Here is an 8,557-nt window from a genome sequence, read left to right as displayed (position 1 = left end):
TTGGTTAATATTTATATTTAAATATTATTGAAGCCCTGACTTAGGTACCTACATCCTATTTTCTATCTATCTATCTCTCTATCTATCTATCTAGTATATTCAACCAGCTGCCTCTAATCAGACCAAATAAACATATAACAGGGTATATTGCTAAAGCTTTAATTAGGTACAATTAACCTTTATTTTTTCATGACTCTTACAGAAACATTTTTCATGCTAGCAGTTAACATGTGTATCTGCATTCCTAAAGCTTTAAAGAAATCAAACCCGCTAAATGATCAGTTATAACAGTGTTCAGTGAGCTAACAACTTAAGTATGAAGCTAATGTAGGTATGAAGCATATTGAGAGGTTACTTGATAGCTGTTTGTAATAGTCAGCTTTCTCCACAGAAACAGGACCAAGAGTATATATATGTACATTGATTTTATACACATAAGTTGATTATATATATGTGTATATACACACACACATATATATATACACACACATACACACATTTATTTTTTTAAGGAATTAGCTCACCTGATTGTGGAGACTGAAAGTCTGAAATCCGTAGGGCAGGCCAGCTCGAAACCCAGGCAGGAGTTGATGTTGCTGCAGTCTTGAGGGAGAATTTCTTCTCCATCTTCTGACCTGTAAAACTAGAAAATAAGTGACATGCTTGCAAAATACAATGGTGGGACAGGATAGGACAGAATAGGATAGACATTCCCATTCCATTAGACAATTTTTTATACGTCTCTTCAAAGGTAATCTAAACTATTTCTATTATGTGCTTCAAAAATTTTCCACACTCTACCCATTACCTAATCCCAAAGCCACTTCCACATTTTAAATTATTTCCAACAGCAGTACCAAAGTCTCAGGACCAAAGTCTGTATTAGTGTCCCATTGACAAAATACCAACAACTAGGCAACAATGGAGGCAGAGATTGGAGTGATAACGTCTACAAGCCAAGGAATATGAAGAATGACAGCAACCACCGGAAGCTAGAAGCAGCTAGGAAGCGTTCTTCTGTAAGGGCTTCAGACAGAGCACAGCCCTGTGGACACCTTTATTTTGGATTCTAGCCTCCAAAACTGTGAGAGAATAAATTTCTATTGTTAAGCCACCCAGTTTGGTACTTGTTACAGCAAAGTAATATACTGTTTAATCTTGCTTTTTCTTTTATTCTTTTTTATATTCAGTGCATTTATGTTCTTTTTTTTTTTTAATTGAGAATACTTTCTTTTTATTATACAGGTTTCATATACATAACAATTATTTAGGGAACATTTACAGGCAAGGAGCTCAATTCCAAAACTCCGTTTTCACCCACACACACTGTACTTCACACTCATCTTGGGGTTCAGCCCAACAGGAATAAGACAAAGTTATTGCTTTGTGAACAGAAAGCTTCAATTAAATTAGAGTCTTCCAGAGTCCAGAACAGGACTCAGGATACTCTTGACTCTTAATACCCTGTGTACATATGAATAAAGCCTAAAGATGTGTCTTAGATTACCCCGTCACCTTTAAAAGCTAATATTAAAGTTGAATCCCATTTCTCAAAAAGTCATAAGAAGTGCACCCGTATTTACAGACCCCATTAAATTATGCATAAATACAATCTGTACACTCAACGCAGCTTCTCAAAATACAGAATTCTCCTCTGGGACTTGGGATGAGAGACAGCAAAAAAAAAAAATGCTTCATGCCCACCCCTTTCCAAGTTTTCTCGAAACACCAAGATGTGAAATAAATACGCAAAATAAAGCTTCCGTACCTTAAAGGAACATGTCTTTTCCAAGAGTCTCCTCCTATTTGAAGAGTTAACTTTCAAAGTTTTGTTTTATTTTTTTCTTAAAAAGAAAAACATAAAATCATCAGCAGGCTTTGCTTCTACAAGTTTCGTAAAACCCGAAGGGTCCCTGTGAACAAGGGATTTAAAGTGTGTCAAATACCAACCTATTAACCAGTTCTTAAGCGGATAGAATCCTTGCCTCCCGCGGTATGTAGGATGAGACTGAAGAGGCTACATAAATACTTTTACCTTAACGCTGAAAGTTATAGTGGATCTGAATCACATCAATTTGACATTTCAACAGCTATGTGTGTGTGGGTTTTTGTTAGCCCAGGGAATTTATTTAAAAGGTTCCAAAACTTGTAGCACCACTTTCAGAGAAAGGAAGAATGGGGTTCCAAAAACTAAAGTATCGGCTTAATGGGTAAAGAACCAGCACTTGTCACCTCCCGATAGCGTGTCCAGAGTTTAGGAGACACTTCAGCACTCCTTAAATACTAAGGAATCCAGGAGGGCACGTGAAGATCTGGAAATCCGACGGAGGCCCTTTTCGTGGGAAGGTGGATAACAAACTCTGTCCCCCAGGCAAGCGGGGTTCCCAGTTTGTCCTGGTCGAGACCGGTTTTGAAGTCCTTTTCCTTCCAGACTCTTCGGCCCTTTGTTCACCCCTGTTTTACTTCCTGTGCTTCTCCATCTTTTCCAGGGTTTTGCTAGAATCGGCGGGACTCTGGTCTCCGGGGTTCATGTAGGATTTGTCTATGACCATCAGGGCTTCTTTTATGTAGTTCTGCATGGCAGACACAGCAGCACAGATGGCCTGGCTGCCAACCCCGTGGGTAATCAGGTATGCAGCCAGCAGCATATTCTTCCTAGTTGCCATCTCACTGCGTCCTCCGAGATGAGGTCTGGTTAAATACTCGGCCACGGATTTACTAGGAAATTCTGCTTCACAGACATAGGCAAAGTCCCGAGCCAAATGAACAGCCTCACCTTCTACTAAAGATGTCAGGAGGGTGACGTGGGCAGCTTTCCGTCTCCCCGCTGGAAGATTCAACCCAATCTTGTCCAACTTCTCCCGCAAGGATCGGCCACCATTTTTAGATTTGGCTCTTCTGAGGACAGCTCCCAGTAACGAAGCATTTAAGCACTCAGGCGGGGACAGTCGCCTCTGGACTTCGGCAACTGTCACTTTGTATTTAGATGTAGAGCTGAGGAGGGACAATCTTCCAGGGACCGAGCAGAAGACCTCGCTGGGATTCATCACAGCCTCCACCAGCTCCTTCTGACAAGGGAGACTCAAGGGGTTCTTCGTCATTGAAATAGGACCTTTGCGAATGACCGTCTGATCATGCAGAAGTAGGTGCTGGTCGTCGACATTCTGCACCTCCTCCATCTGGTGCGCCATGTCGTGGAGCCCCAGGTTCTCGGCCAGGCCCGCGGCGTCCAGAGCGTGCGAGTGGGGCAGCAGCAGGTCCGAGCGGCGGTAGGCGTCCCTGCGGGCGCTCATGGCGCCGCCGTCCAGCCCGGAGAGGTGGGGCAACAAGCCGGCCGGGCGCGCGTGGTGCGAGGGCAGCCCAGCCCCCTCCTGGCTCTGGCGGCCCGGCCAGGCCTGCTGCTGGCTGCCGGTGGGCGCCGGCTGGTGCAGGGGGTTGATGGCAGCGGCGTACGCTTCTCCCAGATGCGAGTAGGGGTCGGCTGCCTGCGAGTAAGCCAGCTGCTGGTAGGGAGGCGGAAAGTAGGGTGGTGGCTGGTATTCGGCGACTCCAGCATGGGAGAGGGGCGGCGCGGGGCTGTAGAGATGCAGCCCGGCGGAGGAGAGGTGAGGCAGGCGCGGGTTCCCATTGCTGCTCGCGTCGTGGCGATCCTGGAGGAACGTGCCCTCCGGGCCCCGCGGCGAAGGTCTGACGCCCGAGGTATTCTGCGGCTCCAAATCCGAATGCCAGGCCTTGGGCCGGAAGAAGCTGGGGCAGGGGTCCGGGGAGAAAGCCTGCAGGCAGCGCAGAGCGCGGTCGCTCACGAGCCCGCACGTGCTGGCGTCGTCGGCCCAAAGTGGGGAAGCGGTGGGCGCGAATAATGCGCGCCGCGCAGGAAGTGCGCCGTTTCCCCGCCCCCAGTGCATTTATGTTCTTCAGCTACTTCTCTTTTTCTCTTCAACTTTGGAAAGCCGTTAAGTTGATGATTTTTTTACTCTTTCTTTCTCCATTTCCTAATTGCCAGTGTATAGTAGTATATTCCCAACTTGGCATTTGTACCTATTCCTTTCCTAACACTTATTCTTACTTGTGCCAAATCTCCCTAACAGGAAAATCCTTTGTATGTTCTACTACTGGCTCAGCTGTGCTGAAGACAGACATGGTTCACACGAAGACCAGATGTAGCAATAGAGACTGTATCAGGATGTAAGTCCTCATTATTGCAAGGATTCGAATTGATATGTTCATTAAACATTTATTTTGTGTCTACTACATTCCAGATACTATGCTAGTCACTGGACGGTATGACATCAGAAGGTTTAATAAATGTTTTATTGAAGAAAAAATGATCCAAATTATATCAACATTAGTAACACTCCTAAGGATTGTCTCACTTTGCCAAGAGTCAACGCTCTCACAGGTAGTAGCTGTGCTCGTGACTGCCCAGTCCTAGCTTCCTTCTCTTTCTTTTTTATGTCACTGAGACCCCAGCATGTCCCACGGCTAGTTCACTACATTCAAAGCCAACCTCTGTCACTCACCACCTGTGTGACTTGCCTTGAATTCTCTGTACTGCATTTGTAACAGCTCCAAAAAGTCCATGATGATACATTTGATGACCCAGAGTTGTTGTGAGGATTCAAAATGATAGCCTATCTTGAGAAGATACAACATGAACAGTTAATTGTTATTACTGCTGCTCTTAAGGACCTTGCAGTCTAATGTGGAAGGGCTACTTATTTCTAGGTTCACAGAAAAAAATACACTTGCAACCAGCTTGAGGGTTATATTTCCTGCCACCCTGACTCTTGTCTAAGTTTGGCATTCATTTGGGAAATTACAAATACAGCTCACACAGCAGATCTCGTGTCTCTAGAGTTTAGATGTTGGGGGAAAATGCTCTAAGGCAAATAAAGGTAAGTCCTCTCGAGAACATAAGATCACGCCCTACTTGTGGATAGAGGCGCCATTAGCTAGTTGCTCACTCTGGTTCCAGGTTCCTTCCTTTGTTGCTTCCCATTTATTGAGCAAGAAAAGCTCTGGATTTGACCTTTGTTTTGCCTGGAAACAGTAGAGGAAGATTCAGTATTTAGCTTGTTTTTTGTCACTACCTGCGACTAGAGGTGTTTCAAAATAAGTTGATGGGTCAGATATGCCTTTACAACCTTGCTTACAGTTGATAGCCTCACCGTTTTACTCCAACTTCATCGTGCTAAGGCCGTAGGACAAAGTTAGATATTGGTTTGGATTCCATTTCTACAGTATAGTACCTGTGCTTTTTTTTTTTTTTTTTTGGCAAATTAATTTTGAGGCTCAGTTTCCCTGAGGCTCAGTTTCCACATGTGTAAATTGAGAGAAATAAGGACTAAAGTAATCAGATGGAGAGTTAGCACATGGTATGGCTGACAGAATGATAGCTCTTATTATTTTTATTTATTCTTCAGTAATCATTGTGTTTATTTACCATGGCATTTTTGAGTCAAACCAATCGTATATAAATGGAATTGGGGAGCAAGAGACAAGGGGCATTGAATACGGAGCAGGGAATTGAGCCTGGCGACAGCTGGATATACTTAATGTGTGTGCTCGCTGTCCTTGAGGTGCCCAGCACTTGTTTGTCCATGGCCTTGACCTCGGATGACCCATTCCTGGACATTCCCTTTCCTATCAGTCCTTCCTGCAGCCATTTTTTTTCGTGTGACTTTCTTTCCTTTTTAAACATATCTTACAAAATAAGTTAATAGAGCAATTATTTATTTTGCCAGTTGAAAAGGTCAGTATGAAGCAGTACAAGGGAGACTGTAACACCTTAGAAGTAAAATAATCTGGATTTGATATCTATTTCTGGTACTTAGTAGTGTTGGGACCTTGAACAAGCTACTTATTTCTCTGAACTTTGGTTTCTTCACGAAAAAAGTGGCTATAATTTTATCTGTCTGAATTTGTTTTTGAAAGGAAGAAATATACTGCACAGAAAGCACCTGGAACGTCTTCTAACCTAAAACTGAGAGGCAAAATGTTAACCATTACTGAAATTACGACTAATACTATGAAGATATAAATTGTTGTAATTTATAAAACCGAGAGGTTTTGAGACAAAATGTTCCTGCTGTTCTACTTCTAGAATAATAAATGGATGAGAAAAAAACTAATGACATTTTGAAAATAACAAAGCGGGGAAACTTGCCATACTAGATATTAAAATATATGGCTGATTTAAACAAGGGTATAATGATTCAATAGATGTATCAAGTAAACAGACCAGTCTGAAACAAATTTTAGTATAGACATAAGAATCTACTATATGATAAAAGAAGAATCACAGAGTAATTAGAAAGGTATACAATGTTTAATAACTGGTATTAGGGAATTTAGCAAAATATGTAATTAGAATGTAGCTAGATCTTTAATTTACAATAAAATTCCAGGTAGAAAATATAAAACTGTAATAAAATACTGAGGAGGTTAAGTGACTTGCTCAAGGTCCCACAGTAGATGTATGGTATAGCTAGAAATTAAATCCATACATCCGGGCTTCCCTGGTGGCGCAGTGGTTGAGAGTCCACCTGCCGATGCAGGGGACACGGGTTCATGCCCCGTTTCGGGAAGATCCCACATGCCGTGGAGCGGCTGGGCCCGTGAGCCATGGTCGCTGAGCCTGCGCGTCCAGAGCCTGTGCTCCGCAATGCAGGAGGCCACAACAGTGAGAGGCCCGCGTACCGCAAAAAAAAAAAAAAAAATCCATACATCCTAACCACTACACTGTATAACATAAAACTGTATGAAGAATGTGTCACCAATTCTTTTAAGGCAATTAAATACATACACATATGCACACCATATGCACATACATATTTAAGGATACAGTCACCCTTCAGTATCTGAAGGAGATTGGTTCCAGGAGCTGTGTGTATACCAAAATCTGGGATTCTCACTTATATAAAACAGCATAATACAATGAATACAGTCAGCCCTCTGTATCTGCGGGTTTCTCATTCTAGGATCCAACCTATGGTAGATGGAAATTTCCAGCCTCAGTTGGTTGAATCCAAGGATGAAAAACTCCAAAGTATGGAGGGCCAACTATATATTTATTGAAAAGAATCTGCCTATTAGTGGATCCTGCATTTCATGCCCATTTTGTTCAAGGGTTAACTGTATATTCATACATACACATTTTTAAAGATTGGAAGGTACTAGAGAAAAATGCTATGGTGGTAATGAATAATAATGATTTTCTATGGTGGTTGAAATTACATTTTTTTCTCTATATAATATTCTGTATTTTCTTCAAAGGATATTTGTCATTTTTATAATCAGAAAAATAAATACTCCTAGAAATGAATCTGTTCCTTTTTAAAAGGGGAATTAAAAACATTCCCTTCTCTGTAATATCATCCCTATATTTTCTCAAAATTGCTGATCCTTAAAGGTCATAGAAAAGTTATCTATTAACTCATAATAATGCTTGGTGCAGTATAATTAGCTGCTTAGAGGGAGAAATCACTCTTGCTTCCCTAAACTTTTGTTAGAACAAGTTTCAGACTTGTCTCTTCCCCCACTGCTTTTGTCCCCCGCATCCATCCCCTTAAATAAAATGGTTTTCTAGAGTCTGTCATACAGAGTGAAGTAAGTCAGAAAGAGAAAAACAAATACCATATGCTAACACATATATATGGAATTTAAGGGAAAAAAATGTCATGAAGAACCTAGGGGTAAGACGGGAATAAAGACACAGACCTACTAGAGAATGGACTTGAGGATATGGGGAGGGGGAAGGGTAAGCTGTGACAAAGTGAGAGAGTGGCATGGACATATATACACTACCAAAAGTAAGGTAGATAGCTAGTGGGAAGCAGCCACATAGCACAGGGAGATCAGCTTGGTGGTTTGTGACCACCTAGAGGGGTGGGATAGGGAGGGTGGGAGGGAGGGAGACGCAAGCGGGAAGAGATATGGGAACATATGTATATGTATAACTGATTCACTTTGTTATAAAGCAGAAACTAACACACCATTGTAAAGCCATTATACTCCAATAAAGATGTTAAAAAAATAAAATAAAATAAAATGGTTTTTCAGAGGCACGTTTTTGAACAACCTCTAATTTTGCTATCTTTCTTTTTGCCTTTTTAAAAACTTCTGGAAATATCATTGTTCTCAAGATCTTGAGGACTTTACAGAAGTCTGAGTACCTTATTCCCCAAACCAAGAGACTTAAGACTGATGTGGTTTTTGAGACCATTTCACATAAATGGGAGAGGCCGCAGCAGTGAGAGGCCCGCGTAACGCAAAAAAAAAAAAAAATCCTAAAGAATAAGTGAATCTAGGCAATGATCATTAGTGACTGCTAACATCACAAAAAGAAAGAGCTAGACATTAAGTGCCTCCCAATAGAAGTATACAGTATCGCCTGTAAAACAGTCTTGTCAGAAAGTCAACTTGAAATCTAATTAGATTTTTAGATTCAAATATAAAAAGAAACAGAGGTGATGAAAGGACATATTAAGTGACAGCAGAGGAATTCAGACAACAAAATATAGACTTAAGAAGAGCCATAAGACAAACAACCTGATTT

General features: G+C 41.7%; 1 pseudogene; it reads right to left on the bottom strand.

Moving 5' to 3' along the window:
• Nucleotides 1-2,459: 2,459 nt before the first annotated feature.
• On the bottom strand, nt 2,460-3,905 carry LOC132440343 (transcription factor AP-2 gamma pseudogene; annotated as a pseudogene).
• Nucleotides 3,906-8,557: the final 4,652 nt, after the last annotated feature.

This window comes from Delphinus delphis, chromosome 17, assembly GCF_949987515.2.
Source record: "Delphinus delphis chromosome 17, mDelDel1.2, whole genome shotgun sequence".
NCBI lineage: Eukaryota > Metazoa > Chordata > Mammalia > Artiodactyla > Delphinidae > Delphinus > Delphinus delphis.
This window is presented reverse-complemented; position numbering and strand designations above follow the sequence as displayed.